A 19551-nucleotide genomic window follows, 5' to 3' on the forward strand; every position below is an offset into this window, starting at 1 on the left:
TAATGTAATTAGATGATGAAAATAAACCTTCATCACTTTGAGGCTCAGTCAGGAGGGGACAACCGTGACCGTTAGTCTCTCTTTGATTTAGATCACATGTTTTTGATGTTGTTAGCAGAACGCTGTGCAACTAACATTAATTGTTTTTTTGCAAACACATGATTTGACTGCAGGCACGAGGTCTTGATACTAGTTTAATTATGGCAGATTTCTTTTCAATTTGCCTAAACATGAAACAGTATTTTCCAGATAAAAGTAATGACTCCAAAGCCTTGAATTAGTCTTGATGTAACTAATGTATAAATACTTGACTGTAATGCTCCTTTTAGCAGAATATAAAGCTATTTCAGATTAGTGTTTCAATGCTCCTGTTGAAACAATAGACAAAGGAATGTCACATGAATATGGGACAGTTCTCTCTTCTCCACTGCCTCAACACTCACAGTCTTAGAGGTGTACAGCACGGAAACAGACCCTTCGGTCCAACCAGTCCATGCTGACCAGATATCCCAATCTAATCTCGTGCCATTTGGCAGCACTTGGCCCTTTTCCCTCTAAACCCTTTCTATTCATATATCCATCTAGATGCCTTTTAAATGTTGCAGTTGTAACAGCCTCCACCACTTCCTCTGGCAGCTCTGGCACCACCTTCTGTCTGAAAAAGTTGCCCTTTAGGTCCCTTTTATATCTTTCCCCTCCCACCCTAAACCTATGCCCTCTAGTTCTGGACTCGCCCACCCCAGGGAAAAGACTTTGTGTATTTATTCTATCCATGCCCCTCATGATTTTATAAACCTCTATGAGGTCACCCCTCAGCCTTTGACACTCCAGGGAAAACAGCCCTAGCCTATTTGAACCTGCACTCCAAGGTCTCTTTGTTCAGCAACATTCCCTAGGACCTTACCATTAAGTGTTTAAGTCCTGCAAAGATTTGCTTTCCCAAAATGCAGCATCTCGTATTTATCTAAATGAAACTCCATCTGCCACTTCTCAGCTCATTGATCAAGATCCTGTTGTAATCTGAGGTAACTTTCTTCACTGTCCACTACACCTCCAATTTTGGTGTCATCTTCAAACTTATAAACTATACCTCTTATGCTCACATCCAGATCATTTATATAAATGATGAAACGTAGTGGACCCAACACCGACCCTCCTTTAAAACATTCCCTTCTATCCATTCCTTCAGCCTATCTATTGATGCTCTCTCCCAGCTTGCCTTTCCTGACCTGCTATCAGTTTTGCTCGTGCCTTTTCTGCAAACATTTTCACAGAATATCAATTCAAGTCTTTGTTGAATATGACCAATATTTCTTCTCATCATCCCACAACATAATGGCTAAAGAAACACCACTGGACTACAATAAATTCAGAAAATAGACTTTTCTTTCAGTTTCCTGTGTTTGCAACAAAGAAGGGTGCTTTGGGGTTTTAATGTATAGCAGAGGGAGCTAGGTTAAAACTCCAAGACCCTGTCAAACTCTATCTCTTTCACAAGGGGCAATGCAACTCTCACTAATCCATGGGATAGAAAAGAGCAGGTAAAAGCAAAAGGCTGCACTTCTCATTCATCTCCTGCTCATTCTCCATTTGAACATTGTTGGTTTTGATGGAGACTTGAGAATCCCACTAGACCCCAATCAGGGTCTCGTTAATAAATATAAGTCAGAGAGCCAGTGTCCAGATGCTACGTTAACCCACTCCTGACTGGGAACTTGTTGCAGAAAGATGTTTTGACATTGGAAGCAATCCAGAGAAAGTTCACGAGGGCAGATCTCAAAGCATTGCCTTGTGAGGAGAGGTTGAGTAGGTTGGGCATATACATTTTGGAATTCAGAACTGTGGGAGGTCTCCTCATTGAAACACACAAGGTTCCTAGGGAAATTAAAAGGCAGATGTGCAAACGTTATTTTTTCAGGTGGGAAAGTTTAGGACTAGAAGGCATAATCTCAGATAAGGGATTGCACCTTTAAAACAGAAATGAGGAGGATTAGTTTTTCTCTTAGAGAATAGTGAATCTGTGATATTCTTTGCTACAGAGAGCTGACAAAGCTAAATTGTTAAATATGCACCAGGTTGAGATAGACAAATATTTCATCCGTAAGGGAATCAAGGGTTATGGGGAAAGGACAGGAAAATGGAAATGAGAGTTACCAGATCAGCCCGGATGTCCATGAATGGTGGAGCAGCCTCGATGGGCTGAATGGCCTACTTCTCCTACCACACGTTATGGTCTTATGGTTGGGCTCACAAATAAAGATTTGGAAGACCAGCAAAGTCCTCCATAGAGGGTTCAAGGAGGAGCAGCAGTACTCTATCAGATTCATCAAGGACAGGCTAAGGTCTCCTGCTCAGCACTCTCCTGTCCATCAGCAGTGAAACTGTCTCAATACCAACACTCCCACACGTGGCTTGCTCCTGCAGCTTTCTCTGGGTGCTGGGGTTGGGGAGGTGGGGGAAGCTGGAGCATTATGCCTCCACCACTACCTCCTTCGGTCTCACTTCCTATTTGACTTGGAGTTAAAATCAGCCCTATAATCTTTATCAATTCAGATCAGTGGGCGGCACGGTGGCACAGTGGTTAGCACTGCTGCCTCACAGCGCCAGAGACCCGGGTTCCATTCCCGCCTCAGGCGACTGATTGTCTGGAGTTTGCACGTTCTCCCCGTGTCTGCGTGGGTTTCCTCCGGGTGCTCCGGTTTCCTCCCACAGTCCAAAAATGTGCAGGTCAGGTGAATTGGCCATGCTAAATTGCCCGTAGTGTTAGGTGCAGGGGTAAATGTAGGGGAATGGGTCTGGGTGGGTTACTCTTCAGCGGGTCGGTGTGGATTTGTTGGGCCGAAGGGCCTGTTTCCACACTGTAAAGTAATCTAATCTAATCTAATCTAATCATTTTAACCTCACTCTAGCACTCTAAGAGAGAGCCAAATCCCAATTTAAAAACTAAGCTTTTGTTGTTGGCATTTTATTTAAATAGAGCGCCCACACTTAGGAACTTAAATTACACCTGAAAATACCCTTTTCATTCCACTAGATGACCTCAATAACATTGCTCACGTATAGCTATGACTCTAAGCATTGTTTAGCTGCAAAGTTAGTACAGTTGTGTATCTAAGTACACTTTAGTTGCAAAGATCCTTTAAGACCACTATTCTAATATGTGCTATGGGCAGATGGTCCAACTCAGTGGGCGGCACGGTGGCACAGTGGTTAGCACTGCTGCCTCACAGCGCCAGAGACCCGGGTTCAATTCCTGACTCAGGCGACTGACTGTGTGGAGTTTGTACATTCTCCCCGTGTCTGCGTGGGTTTCCTCCGGGTGCTCCGGTTTCCTCCCACAGTCCAAAGATGTGCGGGTCAGGTGAATTGGCCATGCTAAGTTGCCCGTAGTGTTAGGTTAAAGGGGTAAATGGGTGGGTTGCGCTTCGGCGGGTCGGTGTGGACTTGTTGGGCCGAAGTGCCTGTTTCCACACTGTAAGTAATCTAATCTAATCTAATCAATCCTGAAGTCAGTTGTAAGTAATGCAATTTAATGAGGGAAGTTCAAAAGTGTTCACGTGCTTATAATTTTCTAGTTCCATTAAAATCTCTCAACTTCTTTCATCAACAGAATTGAACCTGTCTTGTCTGAATTGATGTTCTTCGTTCTTTTTAGGATTTTCAGTATTTAGAAATATGGTATTTGATGTGTGATGTTAAGAGCGTGAGCAGTAGGAGCAGGAATAGACCCTAAGGATGCTGAAGCTGGTTCTGCCATTCAATATGATCATGGCTGAACTGTTCTTGACCTCAGCTCCACTTTTGCTGCCAACTCACCATGACCCTTGATTCTTCTGTCATTCTGAAACCTCTTTAACCCAGGCCCAAACATGTTCAATGCCAATACGGCTTTCACAAAACTCTTTGATTTGATTTGATTTATTACTGTCACGTGTGCTGAGGTACAGTGAAAATTGTCGTCTTACATGCTTTACAGGCAGATCGAACCATACAAGTGCATTAAAGTACCAGAACAAAGTGCAGAATACAGTGTTACAGCTGTTGAGAAAGTGTATGGAGAGAGCAACATTAACGTATGAGAGGTTCATTCAGAAGTCTGATAATAGCGGGGAAGAAGCTGTTCTTCAATCTGTTCATACATGTATTCAAACTTTTAGACCTACTGCCTGACACAAGAGGGTGGAAGAGAGTATAACCAGGGTGGGAGGGGTCTTTGATCGTGTTGGTTGCTTTCCCAAGGCAGTGGGTAATATAGATGGAGTTAATAAATGGGAAGCTGGTTTGCTGGTGCACTGGGCTATCTTCACAACTCTGTATTTTCTCGTAGTCTCGGATACATTTAAGATTTGCCACTGAGGTTTTGCTCTATCTGGATTATTGCTGCAGAGTTTAAAAAGAGGAAAAACATCTGCAATCTGAAACAAACCTGATATGCGTGTTTCCAACACATTCTGATCGACTATCATCGTTGTTACATCCTGGTGGATAACAGGTAGCTTGCATGTGGAGGAGTTTGAGTCCACAAGGATTCAACTTTGCTTAGGTTGGAATGAGAACACTCCATGACAGATGTCTTTATGAAATATTTGCAGGCACAGTATCACAGTCTCTGGGAGGGAGGCAGGTTGTTGCTGTGGGACATAGATCATCCATTGTCTGTCACAGGAGGTCACCTGCATTTGCATGTGGATATCATAGTTATTCAAATTTTGTCTTGTCAATACAATGTTGCATTATCAGATTCTGAAAATAAATGATAATGAATATCATCAGGAGGGAAGGAGAAATATGAAGCGATAAGCCTGAGCTGACAAATTAATCATCTTTAGCATAATTACTGAATGATTCAAATATGTTGGCTCTCTGTCTGCTTCCATAAGGCTTAGTCATCAACGATTGAACTGCTGTCACTGAAAGTGAAGCATCTGCATTGTAAGGTGATCAATAAACTGGGAAAAAAGTAATGCTGAAGCACAATCACCTGATTTGAGCATTAGATCACAATTTTGTTGTCTCTCCATTTCTGGTCACATTTAGCTGCTAGGCCCTGCTGTTTCAGACTAATGTTTCACAAAGTGTGAAAATAATGGATGGGAAACCCAGCTTTTTCAAACCACTGGAGACGATGCTACAGAAACTAAAGGCCTTCCATGAGGCCCGCATGGGCATCTCCCACCCATATACTGAGAAGAGCACTTGTGCAGATGCCCCCTTTGGTAATACTCACCTCTGATGTGACTGCTCATGGCCCAGCCACCCTCTCAGTTGCTTTGATGCTCTGCTCCTGAACCTGGTTTTTGCAAGTTCAATCGATGTATTCACTTGTCAATCAGCAAAAGCATTCAATGGCAGGAATGTTGAGAAAGCAATGGTATCAAAAGAGTCAGGCATTCAGCTCTGCCATTGCAATGTTTCTGCAGGCACCCTGTAATGTTATTGAAGATGTTGGCGTGAGTGCCTGGATTGGCAGGAAATGTTATTGTCCCCTCCCAGGGAGGACCTGTCCACACAAAGCCTGCCACAGGTATAGGGAAATGCAATCATGGTGTCCCTGGGTTAATGGCACCACTACTGTGGCTCGATTCGTGTGTTCAGCCTCACCATCTGGTGGTCACCTAGCGCACAGACCAACCTTCTCCTCTAGTCTGGTTGCAATTATACCCAGTGTCTGACCAAACTGATACCATCTCCACACTCCTCTTTAATGTTCCGGCAGTATCTGAGCTGGGAAATGTGAGTGTCAGATCAAAGGATGGAGTACCTGGAGACGCAGAGGAAGAAAGAAGACTTGGAATCATGAAATGATACAACACACAAGGAGGCCATTCAGTCCATTACACCTATACTAGTTCACTTTCTGAAGCTATCCAATTGATTGCACTCCGTTTTCCTCCCCTATGGTCCTGTAATATATTTTTCCTTTCAATTATTCATCCGATTGGCTTTCGCATGTTGCTATTGAATTTGATTCCACTAGCCTTTCAGGCGGTGCATTCCACAACAAAACAACTCACTGCTTTTTACTTAAAATATGTTTTCTTGTGTCACTTCTGATTATTTTAATAATCACTAAGAGTTGTGTCCTCTAATGACAGAGTCTTCTGGCACTGGGAACAATTCTTTCTTACTTCCTCTATCAAAATCATTTATGGTATTGAACACCTACATCAAAGCTTATTTACCACTGATTCCAAAGTGCTTCCCAGCTAGGGTAATGCCTTTGAAGTATAGTCACTGCTGCAACATGGAGGATTTAGGAAGATTACTCCTGATAATGTCCCTATATTTCTGCTTCAGGGATATTGCTGCACTATACATTTTGTGCCGTCTTGATTATTCAGCAATTACCTTTAACCACCTCCATCATTATAGTGAATACTTAAGGTTCCACTGCATACTTTTATTCACTGTGATTTATTGTTGGCTTTACTGTACGTGCAAATTGGGTATGAAACTAAAATTCATGTATCGTGAAACAGCTCCTACCCTTAGCTGCAGAGGACTGCAACCTTTAAAAATGCATTTCAAAGGATCATATGACAGGAAAACGCTTTTCCTCAATATTGTCATAGGGCCCATTAGTTTTTGATCTTCTAGAGAGGGATATTAGTCGTTAAGCGTGGTTGGAAATGGACAGTAAAGTGCTAGGATACTTGGAGAGCTATAGATAATATCATTAACCAAGAGGGCTGTTTTCTGAGTGAGTTACAGAATCCCCTGAAGCCCTAACTGTGTGCTGCAGTTCACAGAATGTCAGACGGAAATTGAAAGAAAAGGGTTTATGTTTTGCGTGTAATGTGTCCTGAGAGCTGCTGTAATCAAACTGGAAAATCACTTCATTGTAAAGTTCAATGGTGTTTGGAAGAGTAGGTGAGACACAAAGATCTTTCTGAGGGTTGCAACTGTCATATGTAAAAGCTCTCAAAAGTGATTGAAATTTTCTGTTGTCTTACTATCATTTGTTTAAAATAATTATCTTCTTTCTAAAGTACTATTTATTTCTTACACTTTTCCTACAAGACTCTTTTTTGTATAATCTTCATTGTTCAGCAATTACCGTTAACCACCTCCATCATTATAGTGAATACTTGAGGTTCCATTTCATGTCTACTTGGTGAGATTTACTGTTAGCTTTACTGTAAATACAAATTAGGAATTAAAGTAAAATTCATGTATTGTGAAGCAGCTTCTAACTCTTAGCTGCAGAGAACTGTAACCTTTGACAATTCACATCAAAGGATTAGTTGACAGAAAGGTAGCTTTCCTCAATATGGTCGTAGGGCCCATTAGTTTTGGTCTCCTATAGAGGGACATTACTCGTTAACTGTGGCTGAAAATGGATTAAATGTAGGGAATTTTCCTGCTGAAGATTAAATTTTCACAAGATTCCACCACACACCTAGTTCTGCTGTATAGATCTGTGTCCTACTTAACGTCAACAGAGTTACTACAGCCAGACCAGATTTGTGTGATCGAAAAGAAACATTCTTCAGAGAAGTGACATTAGTGCAGGGATGCCTCTATTTTACTGGGGGGAGAATTTGTCTAAGTAAAGGCAGAAAAATGAAGTAGAATGGACAACAATTGCATGTTCCATTGATAATTGATGTGCATCTACACACTCAAGCTCATTTTTGATTGTAACAAGCACAGATTCGGTATTTTCTTTACAGGAGGCTGACATGTGGGCGTACATTCCAAACTCGGTGCTGTGCTTTCACCCACCACAACTTCACTCCAGAACTCTATTCATTCCCCTCAGCCATTGAGCGATCAGCAGTCAAGTGTGGATTGATTGATTGACTGGACTGTGGGAGGCCATTTCCCAGTCTCACAAGAGTTCGTCCTGATCGTAGACAGGATCGACAAGCAGCAATGCTGATAGGGTTGAGGTCGAGATGGGCCACATCTACATTTTGGCTTAAATACAAAGCCAGGCCAACTTGCTTAAGTCAAATCATAGAATGATACAGCATAAAAACAGGCCATTCGGTCCATCATGCCTGTACCAGCACTTGTAAAAAGCTATCCAATTTAGTCTCACTCCCCTGTTCATTCCCCATAGTCCTACAATTGTATTTCCTCACTAGGATTTATTCAATCTCCTGCTGACAGTTACCCTTTACCCTGCTTCCACGTGAAAGTGCTCCTGCTCTTAACAGCTCAGTGGGGTGAAAAATAATCTGCTTATTCTAATATTCTTAACTTTGTTACGCTAATGCAGAAATATGCAGAGTCTGTTGAGGCAAGGTAAACATGAGTTATATTGGAACATGTTTTACTGTAGGCTACAATGAGGTTATAGAAGACTGGGCAAGATCATGTGATGTTATTTAATTCCATATCATGTACACAGTATCTAGCTAGATATTACACACGAGGAATTAGCCCTTTATTAAAATCATCAACTCTAATCCTTTTGCCAACCTTAAGTCTGAGTTAATTTCAGTTTATAAACTCTTTTGCTAATGTGACCAATTTCTCCCCAACTACCCTCTAAAACCCTACAGAATTTGAATGCCCCTATTGAATTGCCCCTTTTCTGCTTTAAATGAAGCTATTGCAACTTTTATATTTAATGTGAACCAACACATTGTTGAATCGGAAATGCTCAATGTGTTCAATCTATTAAACGAGTGGCCCTCATTTAGATGTGTCAGGTGAAAACAAAATACTGTTTAGAAAACAAATCTTAGCTATTGCTGATCTGACTCAGTATAAAAGAAATCAAGGAGTGATAAGAATGTGGTTTTGATCTAATTAAATTTGCACTGAAATCCAAACAGGAAACTGAATGGGATTGTGGGCAGTCAGCTCAATTCAATGAATCTCAGAAAGACCTCAGACAACCATGTGTTATTAAAGCATTAGCCTTTCATTTCACACGGCACAGCATGATTATCAAAGAGTGCCTACAGTGCAGCCACATATTTATATTGTACTCCTACATTATTGCCAATGTGTTGCTCTGCTATCATTACAAACCGACAGTGTCGATTCAACAGGAGACAATGAAAGGGTTAACTGATGACGGTAGGCCGGACAGAGTAGGATTCTGTTTTGTCGAGTGTAGAAGCTCACAGGGTGATCTAATTGACGTCTTGTGAGATGAGTGAAGGATGTTATAGGGTAGATAGAGAAAAGCTATTTCATTTGCTGGGAGTATCACATCAAAAATAGGTCTCGGCCACTTGGTGGTGATGTGTTTAGGAGCACCTCCTTCAGACAGAGGGCAGGGAAAAGCTGAAACTCTAACCCCAACACCGCATTCCCCCAGTACTGGTTAGCTGAACACTTCAAACTGGACATTCACAGATATTTGTTCAGTAAATGTACTAAGAAATGTACTAAGAACCAAGGTTGGTAGAGTTTCGAGGTCAACCATGATCTAACTATACAGTGGAAGACATCAAGGGCATGAAGGCCTCACTCCTTTATTAATGCCCCACTCCATGTATACACAGCCTGACACAGTATAGTAGCAGGGTAGCGCACATAATCTTTGAGAGAAAGTGAGGGCTGCAGATGCTGGAGATCAGAGCTGAAAATGTGTTGCTGGAAAAGCGCAGCAGGTCAGGCAGCATCCAAGGAACAGGAGAATCGACGTTTCGGGCATAAGCCCTTCTTCAGGAAGAAGAAGGGCTTATGCCCGAAACGTCGATTCTCCTGTTTCTTGGATGCTGCCTGACCTGCTGCGCTTTTCCAGCAACACATTTTTAGCGCACATAATCCCAAAGGGTGTTCTTAGATGGCAGCGTGGTCAGCAGCATTTGGCTCCTGAGCGCAGGTTCTGCTGCATCCACATGGCCTCATCATTGTCTTTCTAGCTCGGTAGCATTTTTGTTTGTTTTGGTTGCCCTCCTGCAGGAGACTGCGGCCCCGTGTATCCCTAGCCCCGCTGTGCCGTGGGTGGCGGTTTTAGAAGGGAAGCCAGGAAACGGTCAGACGACTCAGAGAGGAGCCATCAGAGAGAGTGCAGCGTCAGAGAAGGCTGCAGGACCCATGCAGCCTGACCATCTCCTGCTTGGAGGCTGCAGGAAAGGAGCACATTGCCAGGACCCCGGGGATATTGTCATGACAGCGGCGATTGGAGGAACAGAGAGAAGGAAGTCCACAAAAACAGAAAGGTGAAGCTCTTTCAGTTTTAGTAATATCAATTTGATATTAATTTATTCAGTATTTTACCATTTATACAATTTATTCAGCAATTTATTCTGTAATCCGAATGGCGCCAGAACGTGGTGACGTTATCCATTTTTCACTGCACCTAGGTAGTTCTCTATAAACACAATGGTTGTGTTCTTGTGTAATCCTGCATTATAGAAAAGTCATGCTTTAGAAACAGCGCTTAAAGTGTTGGCGATGTAATCGCATTACAACCAACTCACATTTTAAAAGTTCACACTTTAGAAACAGTGACCCCAATTCGTCCATCGCATTACAGCGAAATTGAGTCAACGAAATGTGTGTTATAGCAGAACGATCTGTGTTAAATAAACCTAAATCTAAATCTAAATCTTGAGGGGTCCTCCAGCACAAACAGACTCTCCCTGTAGTGACATAAACAGGACACTGGCTCATTGCCATGAAGCGGTAAAGATGTTCCTGATTTTTAATGAGGCGAACAGAAACCGAAAGAACTGCAGATCCTGTAAATGCTGTAAATGAGGTGAACAGCTTGTTTAAACAATCTAACATCATTCCCTTGAACTCAATGCCCACATCAGAGAGAAAATTCAACTGCCTACAAAATAGGTGCAAATTGTAGCCTAGCCACCCTTTCCCAAAAGCAGGCCCGTTCTGAGCAGACAATTATTTTGCAGTTGGACATTTAGCTGTCCTAAATGTAAACAGGGTGATGTGAATGTGGCCTGGGGTTGAAGTAATATCACTGGAATATTTCCTGGAACTTGATTAAACAGAAGGAGAACAATAGATAGCAGAAGGGAAGTGTAAAAAAGACTTTCTGAATGAGTAGAGATAGAGACACTGACAATGAAAAGGTAATAAAAGAAAGTTGCAATGAAACTATGATTGGAATTCGGCTCCTTAGATAAGATATAATCAACTGGGATGACTTATCTTCATAGAGGAATGTGCATTCAGCCTATTTGATATTGGTCAAGGCAATTTCTGTGTCACAGTGTAATTCATTAACTTGTCAAGGACCACAGTGCCAATAAGTCATAAAGCATGGAAACAGACCCTTCGGTCCACCCAACTCATGCTAACCATAATTGCAAACTAAACTAGCCCCACAAGTCTTGCTCATATCCTTCCAAACCTTCCCTAGATTAGATTCCCCACAGTGTGGAAACAGGCTCTTCAGCCCAACCAGTCCACACCGACCCTCCGAAGAGTAACCCACCCAGACCATTTCCCTCTGAAAGATGCACCTAACACTATGGGCAATTTAGCATGGCCAATTCATCTGATCTGCACATTTTTGGACTGTTGGAGGAAACCGGAGCAAACCCACGCAGACACGGGGAGAATGTGCAAACTCCGCACAGGCAATCACCCGAGGCTGGAATCAAACCAGGGACCCTGGTGCTATGAGGTAGCGGTGCTAACCATTGAGCCACCGTGCCACCTGTAATGTACTCTTCCCTATTCATGTACGTTTCTAAATGTCTTTCAAACGTTGTACTATACTCGCAATATATCGCTTTCTCTGAAAGTTCATTTCACACAGTAACCACACTGTGTAAAGAAATTGCCCCCGTGTCTATTTAAAATCTTTCTCCTCTCTCCTTAAAAATATGCCGTCTCATTTAGAAATCCCCCTCCCTAGAGAAAAGCCATGTGCCATTCACCTTATCCATCAAAGTGTTGCTGCAGAGAATGATCCCACTTGATTGAGTGGTGGGCAAGTCGTTCTCACCGTTGTGAACTTGAACTTTTATTTGAGGGCAGGCCAAAGACCTCCCCATGAAAGAAGGTTTCTATAGCATTAGCTTTGGTCCCTGCCATCATTTATTCTGTGGATCCCTTTTCTGTCTGATAGAACCCCTGGTCAATTCAATTTGGGGCAAAGAAGGAAGAGGAAACATCACTGACTTGTAATATCCCTGAACTGGGAAAGACGTGACTGAAGGTCAAGGCAGACATGAAATGGGCAACTTTTTGAGGATTGTAGCTCAAGAGGAGTTGTGTTATCAATTGGCTGATCAACACCCAGTGGATAAGAAGCTCTCAATTAATACATAAATATATATATAATATATATATATATCAGCACTTCTCAGCTTTCTATGAGCCATAACCCTTCACAAAACAGGCTTTCCGACCGCCATTGTGTTTTCCAAGCTACGGATTTCAGAATTGTTGAGCAGAACCTTCCCATCCCCTGAATGATATTCGCATTGATGAGAAAGTTTGGGAAATTGTATGGGATGGCTGGTGCGGAGCTTCTTGATGCAGAGATGAAAAAGCCATATTTTCTAATCAAGTGTTGAGCGGTCGGCTGAGATTTTTGCTGGTGAGCTGCTCGAGGCCTATGTGTATACATTAACATCCCATTTATTGGGTGATATGGTGGTTCAGTGGTTAGCATTGCTGCCTCACAGCACTAGGGACCTGGGTTTGATTCCAGCCTCAGGCAACTGTCTGTCTGTACGGAGTTTCTCTCTGTGTCTGCATGGGTTTCCTCCCACACTCCAAAGATGTGCAGGTTAGTTGGATTGGCCATGCTAAATTGCCCATGATGGGCAGGCTAGATGGGTTAGCTATGGGAAATGCAGGGATGGAGTGGGTCTGGGTGGGATGCTGTTTGGAAGTTTGGAAGTTTGGACTTGATGGACTAAATGGCCTGCTTCCACACTGTAGGGGTCCTATGGTTCAGTATGACCTAAACCTGTCTCATTAATATGCATTCTCCCACCTTCTGAATTCGAAGGAAACAGTGACAATTCCCAATATGTAAGTCACAATGGTTACCTGGTAAGTTCAGCTCACCACCTCGAACAGACATTCACTCACACAGCCCAGGAGCAAATGCAAGAACATATTGACAATAATCTCCCAGGCCGTCTCCATGCCCTCAGAGTATTTTCTTCCTTTCCCTGCTATAATACCAGGATCCCCAGCTGGGGAGGACGGAACTCTCCACCACCACCCTCTATCTTCTACGTTCGAGCTAGTTCTGTATCCAGATGGCTAGTTCTGTCTATATTCCGTGTGATCTAACCTTGCTAACCAGTCTACTGTGAGGAACCTTGTTGAACTCTCTTACTGAATTGAGATGAAGTGAGTTGAGTGAGATGAAAGCAGAGTAGTCCAGCCATTAAGTCCAGGTCTAGCTGGGGAAAGATGGTGAGGAGTCCCCAATAAATGGGTAGGCAGTGCAGAGAGTATGCAGGGTTAGAAATGTGAGAGGTTTGGTGTGGGTGTGACCAAGTGAGGAACGTTGTGAGAATGGTAGACAATGAGCCTTGGTAGCAGAGAGAAGTTGATGGCCGTTAGCCTCACAGAGCGGAGAAGGTGAGTGAACTTCTTTTGAAGTATTGGTGAATATGTCTCTGCACCGTGGCGACTTCACTGAACTCGATTGGCACACTCAGGCTGGCAGAGTCTGATGTCTTGGTCTCCTCTGCTGGTCCTGGGGGGAAAGAGGATGACCCTCCTCTGCATCACCCCCTCATCAGGACACCCAGGTCCCTGCCTATAACACTGGGCACCTGTGCTCCCCTTGTCTGCCATGTCTAGGGCAAATAAAATGGCATGTGCAGGGCAGCTCCAGAATGCCACAAGTTGACTTGGCGCACTACCATCTTTTAAACACGACACTGATCTCAGGAGTCCAGGGATGTCTCACCTTTCACAAGTTCCTCTATTGATGGCTAGTGGGAGATTAGGAAGAGAGCAGTGCTGTAGGACATAGTGCATAGGTCACGAGGTGAGTTTGAGAAGACTGTGTGAGGGCTCACGGAGAGAAACCGTCCACCAATTTATCAAGATTGAGAGAGAGTTGGTGAGTTTTAGCCTGTTGTTACCTTCTCTGTAAGGCTGGGAATGCTAGATCGCTGTACGGTTTCTGACTCTTTGTTCTCAGTAAAATTCCTCACAAAATCAAGACTAAAATATCCTGACAAAGAGTCATAGCAGGAAGTTCCTCAGAAAATGAATCCTCTCGATGCAGAAGGTAAAATAAGTGCATAATGCATTGCAGACAGGTTGTTATGAGACACGGAGAAAATATGACCATTGTCATCCATATACTAATAAAAGATTCTGTGCAAAATGCATGACTCTTACCCACAAATATTATTTCCTTTGGTCATAATTTTGGAATGTGTTTTTCTGTCATTGCTACAATTGTCACACGGTAGTTGCAAGGCCTGGCCACAAGGTGATGCTGTAGAGTAGGTTTCTCTTGTCTCCAAAATCTGTGACCATCTTCCAGATTTTTATTGAGTGATCATAAACAAAGCAAAAGACCATCTATGTGTACTTTAAAATTAAATTGAGTGTAGAATTTGAATTGTTCAAAGCATTTTCTATAAAACAAATGAGTATTACTATTGGCGAACTGTGTTGACTCACGGAAACCTGAAGGTTTCTTTCTCTTGCGAGTTTTCACCCTTTCCTTCTCTCCCCTCACCTTGACCTATTGGAAGGGGATTACACAGCAGGCACCAGCTAATGGAACAAAGGAAGGATCTTAATTACAGTCACTGCAATATTTTGTAAATGCGTTATTGGTCATAAAGTAGAAAACACAACAGCCAATTTTCACACAGCAAGTTCCCTCAAACAGCCATGTGATAGCAAGAAGATAATCTGTTGGCTAAATATTGGTCAGATGCTAGGGATAATGTAATGTTTTGAGAACTGGATTGAGCATTTAGTCCAATTGAGGTTATCTTTTAAGAAAAAACCATGGCAAAATCATTGGCAAAGTTAACATTTATAACTGGCCTTGAAATAGGGCAGAGTGCAGATGTGAGTCAATCACATTGTTGTTGGTCTGGACTCAGACCAGGAGAGAAGGTAAGATTTCTCTTGCATCAAGAGCATTGATAATATGGATAGTTTTTTTGCAAAAGTCAGCAATCGTTTCACAATTAAGCTAGCTTTTAATTCTAGATTTATTAATTGATTTTTAATTTTTCCATTTGCTGAGGGGGAATTTGAGGTCAAGTTCCCAGACCATTATCAAGGTTAGAGTGGTGCTAGAAAAGCACAGCTGGTCAGGCAGCATCTGAGGAGCAGGAAAATCGACGTTTCCTGCCCAAAAGGTCAATTTTCCTGCTCCTCAGATGCTGCCTGACCTGCTGTGCTTTTCCAGCACCACTCTAACCTTGACTCTGATCTCCAGCATCTGCAGCCCTCACTTTCACCTTCCCAGACCATTAGTCAGGAGCTCAGGAACTCTAGAATACCACTATGCCATCATCTCCACTAATGCTCACATACCAGCAGAGGGAGTCTAGAAAGAGAATGAAGGTCTCTATTTTAAAGCGTGTGCAGTTTTGCTTCTGAATGCTACTTATTTTTCTTTCCCCAAAACCATCAAAATGACAACAAAGAAGATGAACCATTGGACAGACTGTTTTCAGGTATAAAACCTTTGTAAAGTGATGGCTTACTTTCTGCAGACTGCATTTTAATTTATTTTGGAGATTTAGGGAATGCATTGAGGCTGTAGGCTGTTGTAAGAAACACACAAGGCATTCAAGTTTGGCAATAGCAAGCAGGAGATCTGCACCGTGCTCACACAGGCTGACCTCACAAAAATAACCATAACATCAAAAAACAAAGTCTCTGATCATTCTAGAGTGTTTTTGTTTTCAGATGGAATGCAGCCCTGAATCCTTGGTCATACACTGTTCAATGGAACACTGCTGCTGGGTTTGGTCCATTTGGTTCACTGGACAGCCTGTGTTTGTCCCTGCTTGTAAATGGAAGCAGGCTTTAGTTTAAATTGGGTCTTCAGACAAGATTTTAATGTACTGACTGAAGCCATTAAGTAGCTGGAAAAAAGCAGTGCATGAGCCATTTCAATCTGAATATTGGGCTTAATGCAGCATCTGTCTGATTTTGAAAGTGCCTGTCAGAAGAGCTAGACTCCTGTTAAGTAAATGTGCACTGCCCTGTATTTGAATGAATTCTGGTGTGTAGTGAGGATGCCTGTTATTAACTATCATGCAAGAGTATGTGCAAAAAAAGATTAATTTAGTCAGCATTGTACTGGGACATTGTATCTATGTTTGAGAGCCAGAATCAGCACTCTTTCCCATTTGAGTGCTGACAGTGAGTACCAGGAAGCTGCTCTACTGTGGAACTCAGTAATAACCCAGGCTGGACTGATATTATTTCCCAGCGCATGGGATAGTGGTTAGCTATGGAGCATCTAAGGCCTGCAGCTAACCGGCTCATTCTACTGATCAAGGCCTTGTATTCCTTTTCACATTTCTGCCATTTCTTTATGTCCCTCTTCTAGTTCAAGAACAATTGACAGACTGCTCGCTTGTGGAAGTTATGATAAACAATTTATTTTCTTTCTTCTCCCCTTCGGGCTCGGGCTGTGTTGTTGTCATGAGTTGTTGCATGAGTTTCGATGACATACACCAAAATCCGTGCCAGTTGTGGCTGGAACAGCAGAGACTGTGAGCCAGTCCTGGGAACTGAAGAGCATGACCAGACCTTCCAACTGCTTCTTCTTCTGCTCTCAGCTAATGTGCCTTGCAGCTGTATCTCTTCAGCAAGGCCATTGCTTTATTTGCATTTAGTAATAGCTAAGATAGTCTTCCTACTTGTTGTTGTGTTAACTTTGGTAACACCGGTGGCATGGTGGCTCAATGGTTAGCACTGATGCCTCACTGCACCAGGGGCCTGGGTTCGATTCCAGTCTTGGGCAACTGTCTGTGTCGAGTTTGCACATTCTGCGTGGGTTTTCTCCGGGTGCTCCGGTTTCCTCCCACAATCCAAAGATGTGCAGGTCAGGTGAATTGGCCATGCTAAATTGTCCATAGTGTCAGGGGTGAATATAGGATAGGGGAATGGGTCTGGGTGGGTTACTCTTCGGAAGGTTGGTGTGGACTTGTTGGGCCGAAGGACCTGTTTCCATACTGTAGGGAATCTAATCTAATCTTCTGCCCATCATCCTGTAAGGGTGTAACCTTACATTTAGAGCTGACTGATCAAAGATAGTGGTACCCCTTCACTCAGGACAGTGGGAACCTGGAACAGACTTACCCAATAACAGTCCGCTGGCTATTTGGAAAACATTGAAACCAAAGTTAATAGATTTCTGTCCAGGCAAAAGCACACTGAACTCACAGAAGCTCTACTTCAATGATTCTTTCCTGCACCAGCTCCTGAGATACAACATTCAGACAGAAAGGTTACCTTAAGGTGATGATTTGATTGCAGAGACTAGACAATAAGAAAAAGTAATCAAAACAGTTGAGAAAGCAGCTTCCAAAAAAATCAGTCGAGAGCCTACTTTCCCGCCTTCTTCTGTGGCATTAAAATCCACCACCCTAAGAGATTGACACATACAATCACCTGTCTCAGTGCTCACAGCCCATTGACTGTCCCACAGTGATGTAACCATAACCCGGCCCTGTCAATTGTCTGCGAAAACCACTCTCTAAAGTCGTGAAGGAGCCTGGGGGCAAAAAAACATCCAGAAACCCTCTGCCTTTCATTGTCACCTGCTGTCACAGCTACGCTGGACCCAACCAACAGCAACACTGGGCCCAATCAACAGGAATGCTGGGCCCAAACAAAAGGAACGCTGGACCCAATCAACAGGAACGCTGGGACTAACTAACAGGAATGCTGGGCCTAACTAACAGGAACGCTGGACCCAATCAACAGGAACGCTGGGCCCAATCAACAGGAGCGCTGGGACTAACTAACAGGAATGCTGGGCCTAACAACCAGGAACGCTGGGACCAATCAACAGTAACACTCGACCCAATCAACAGGAACGCTGGGCCGAAACAACAGGTGCGCTGGACCCAAACAACAGGAACACTGGGACTAACTAACAGGAATGCTTGACCCAATCAACAGGAACGCTGGGCCCAAACAACAGCAACGCAGGGCCTAACTAACAGGAACACAGGACCCAATCAACAGGAACGCTGGGCCCAATCAACAGGAACGGTGGACACAATCAACAGGAATGCTGGACCCAACCAACAGCAACGCTGGACACAATCAACAGGAACAGTGGGCCCAATCAACAGCAACATTGGGCCCAATCAACAAAATCGCTGGGCCCAATCAACAGGAACGCTGGGCCCAATCAACAGCAACACTGGGCCCAATCAACAGGAACGCTGGACCCAATCAACAGGATCAATGGGCCCAACCAACAGGAACACTGGGCCCAATGAACAGGAACGCTGGGACCAATCAACAGGAACACTGGGCCGAACTAACAGGAATGCTGGACCCAATCAACAGGATCACTCGACCCAATCAACAGGATCGCTGGTTCCCAATCAACAGGAACACTGGGCCCAATCAACAGGAACACTGGGCCAATCAACAGGATCGCTGGTTCCCAATCAACAGGAACACTGGGCCCAATCAACAGCAACGCAGGGCCCAAGCAACAGGAACACTGGGCCTAACTAACAGGAATGCAGGAACCAATCAACAGGAAAGCTGGGCCCAATCAACAGTAATGCTGGACACAATCAACAGGAACACTGGGTCCAATCAACAGGAACGCTGGACCCAATCAACAGGAACGCTGGGCCCAATCAACAAAATCGCTGGGCCCAATCAACAGGAACGCTGGACCCAATCAACAGGAACGCAGGCCCCAATCAACAGCAACGCTGGGCCCAATCAACAGGAACGCTGGGCCTAACTAACAGGAACATTGGGCCCAATCAACAGGAACGCTGGACTCAATCAACAGCAACACTGGGCCCAATCAACAGGAACGCTGGGCCCAATCAACAGGAGAGCTGGGCCTAATTAACAGGAATGCTGGGCCTAACTAACAGGAATGTTGGGTCCAATCAACAGGAACGCTGGACCCAATCAATAGGATTGCTGGGCCCAATCAACAGGAACGCTGGACCCAATCAACAGGAACACTGGGCCCAATGAACAGGAATGCTGGGACCAATCAACAGGAACACTGGGCCTAACTAAGAGGAATGCTGGACCCAATCAACAGGATCGCTGGGACCAATCAACAGGAACACTGGGCCCAATCAAGAGCAACGCAGGGTCCAATCAATAGGAACACTGGGCCTAACTAACAAGAATGCAGGAACCAATCAACAGGAACGCTGGACCCAATCAACAGGAACGCAGGCCCCAATCAACAGCAACGCTGGATCCAATCAACAGGAACGATGGGCCTAACTAACAGGAACAATCAACAGGAACGATGGGCCTAACTAACAGGAACACTGGGCCCAATCAACAGGAACACTGGGCCCAATCAACAGCAACACTGGGCCCAATCAACAGGAACGCTGGGCCCAATCAACAGGAGAGCTGGGCCTAATTAACAGGAATGCTGGGCCTAACTAACAGGAACGTTGGGTCCAATCAACAGGAACGCTGGACCCAATC

Source organism: Chiloscyllium plagiosum, chromosome 28 (assembly GCF_004010195.1).
Source record: "Chiloscyllium plagiosum isolate BGI_BamShark_2017 chromosome 28, ASM401019v2, whole genome shotgun sequence".
NCBI lineage: Eukaryota > Metazoa > Chordata > Chondrichthyes > Orectolobiformes > Hemiscylliidae > Chiloscyllium > Chiloscyllium plagiosum.